Source organism: Triticum urartu, chromosome 7 (assembly GCF_003073215.2).
Source record: "Triticum urartu cultivar G1812 chromosome 7, Tu2.1, whole genome shotgun sequence".
Classification (NCBI taxonomy): Eukaryota; Viridiplantae; Streptophyta; class Magnoliopsida; order Poales; family Poaceae; genus Triticum; species Triticum urartu.
Genome location: NC_053028.1, coordinates 640,451,796 through 640,454,822, shown reverse-complemented (window position 1 = coordinate 640,454,822; position 3,027 = coordinate 640,451,796). Strand labels below are relative to the sequence as shown.

The 3,027-nt window shown below is 44.1% G+C and overlaps 1 pseudogene; it reads left to right on the top strand.

Annotated features, from left to right (window-relative positions):
- Nucleotides 1-1,709: 1,709 nt before the first annotated feature.
- On the top strand, nucleotides 1,710-2,191 carry LOC125519916 (annotated as a pseudogene).
- Nucleotides 2,192-3,027: the final 836 nt, after the last annotated feature.

Genomic DNA, 3,027 nt, shown 5'->3' with positions numbered 1-3,027 from the left:
CTGAACATGTGCTGAACGCGGAGGTGTCGTACGTTCGGTACTGAGGATCGGTCGATCGTGAAGATGTACGACTACATCAACCGCGTTGTCATAATGCTTCCGCTTACGATCTACGAGTGTACATAGATGACACTCTCCCCTCTTGTTGTTATGCATCACCATGATCTTACGTGTGCGTAGGATTTTTTTTAAAATTACTACGTTCCCCAACAGTTGCGTTGTACTGCGCCTCCTGTGCCTGCGACCGTGCCATCCGCCGTCAAAACACGCATTGCCGCGCCCTGCCGCAGACATTGTTGAGGAAATCGTTAACTGGTAGCTGCTCGGTTCGCTAGCGAGTAGGGGATTAATCGGCTAATCGGCAAGTTAATCAGCCATTTAATCAATTAATCGGACGATTTTTTGGTTTATCGGCTACTCGGTGACCCTACGAGTAGGGATTAATCGGCAAGTTAACTGGTTAATCGGATGAATTCTTGAACAGGGGCCGCAGAGAAAGAAGCCGGTTGTGCGGAGCAGTGGCCAGCGCGTCCGCGTCCGCCGCTAACATCGAGGAAAAATAGAACACGGGAGGTCGCTGCTGCTTGGGTGCCAGGAAGGCCACCACCAACGCGTCGCTGGCTTGTACAGCGGGTGACCTGTCCGATACTTTATCTCAGACCATCCTGGGCATCCGTCTGGGCTCCACGGAAGCACCCTTCCACATCGGCTTAAGCACACTCTTTTGCCACCCCGATGAGCGGTGCAGCCGGACATAGGGAAGATACGGGAAAAGAATATGCCTCCGGGACTCCCGGCAGTCTGATGAGCGGGCTGCCAGACATGGTGAAGACAAATAGATCTGCCACGGCCGGATGTAGACTAGTGTAGTTTATCCGTGTCATGGGAATGGAGCTCCACGTGATCGTACATACACATAGTTTTACCTTTTTAGTTAAAATATGCCTAAAATATAAATGTTTTCGTCTTGTTTATATGAAGTCCGCTGTGTTTGCACGAATTCCATCCGGTTTGTTGCATAAATGTTTGAAATGTATGTGGGCAGCATTGGATGGCGGTCTCCCGCATCTGTGTCTATGGACCCCTCCCCCCTCCCTCCTTTTTGTCCGCGGACGGATGCGGGAGGGAATTTGTGGGTTGCCATTGAAGATGTCCTTACTTGCCTTTGACCAACAAATTTGCCAGGGGTAATTTTGTCATAACTTGTATAGAATTATGTGTCTTGGTCACCATGCTAGGAATGGAGGGAGTAGATAGATAGATCGGTTGGCTACATGCATCTACGTATCCTTTACCATCAATTTGACACAAGAACGGGATGCACCTAGCTACATTTAATTAGAGGTATCCTTCACCATCAATTTGATACTACGAGAAACGCACATGTGCCTACATTAAATAAAAACATATCCAAGTTGTATACATTTATCTCTATTAAGATATTGAAATCAACTACTCCATTGGCAACAATTAATTGGTTGCATCCACTTACCAATTGCCAACAATTTGATATACAAGAGTTAGATGTGCCTGCATTAAGTTAGAACATATCCAAATCATATATCTCTCAACTAATTAAAAGTTGTTCAATTAATTCATCTATGAGCAAAGGGAGTCTGAAAACTTGCACTATGGCTGCTATATATAGAGGCTGAGTGGTACAGAAGTCCTGCATAAACACATACCGACAGTACTACACAACATAGAACATGACCAACGCTAAAGTAGCTGGAGTGTTAAGCCTCCTAGTCCTTGTGGCTATCTCTTCTTGTCCATGCGGTAGATCACTGCCTCATTGATAAAAAGAAGGTGATGCGGGACTGTTGGCATAACATCGAAAAGAACTTTGGTGACCCGTTCGGGAGCCTATGTTGTGATACAATAAGAGATTCAAAAGACATCCACTGCGTCTGTGATCGGTTCACTGCTCACGAACTGACTGTGATCAGTCTATCCAAGTTTGCTACGGTTACACATAAATGCGGCAACGGGTTGCACGCACACACTCATTGTGCAGGTTGGCAAATTGTCATATTTGTACACACACACACACACACACACACATGTTGATATATGTGCACACTTTCTTATAATTGCTCATGTTCATCATTATGATGCAAAAATTGAAAATTTTGCAGGTTACCGTGTTCCCATCATAACGCTCCCACCTCCACCACCGGAAGGTGCCTAGACCTTCAATGTAATACCATTCTCGTAATGGAGAAATAATTGAATAAAGCAAAGAATGATTCGAGATGAATGGCATTTGCATAGTGTATTTGTCTTTGATGTGTAACTAGTTAAAACTATTAATGGCACACTGTGCGCTGGTGCGCCATTAATAGTTTTGGAAAAATAAAAAAAGTGGTAGTAATGGCACACCGTGTGTGTGGTGCGCCATTAGTAATGAGGACACTAATGGCGCACCTGTACCTGGTGCGCCGCTGCTATGGCTATAGCCCTTTTCCTAGTAGTATAACTCATGCATGGACGTATTTAAATTTGTGAAATTTGATTTTAAAAAGCAAGGTGGTACTTTTTTTAGTAACTAACCCAACTTCTATGTTTGATCGTCGGGAACAATGACACAGCCTGTGCAATCAAAAAGAAAACCAAGGAATATGAAGCCCATCAGAAAAATTTGGTGGTTGTAGAAAAATCCCAGTTAGGAGCGTATTGGCCCGGTATAGGTGACAACGGAGCAGCAGGAGAATTGATACAAAGCAGACCTAGCTTCCTCTAAAAAACAAAGCAGACCTACCCGTGCATACAAATTTGAAGTTTAATACAACATGCTAATTCACAACATCTAGTTTGTCTTGTTGGATATCGAGGTTGGAGTAGTTTGCGTGGTTATGAGTTTGACTCCCGCCCGACGCATTAATTTTTAGCACTTGAAGCCAGTAAAAAACAATGCGACCATGTGTTGCCGCACTTCCTTTGTCGTATATTATTAAAAAGAATGACCACTAAATAAGTAGTGGAACAATTGACTTTGCGTAGTGACGTCTCGGTTTTCTTTGTTTG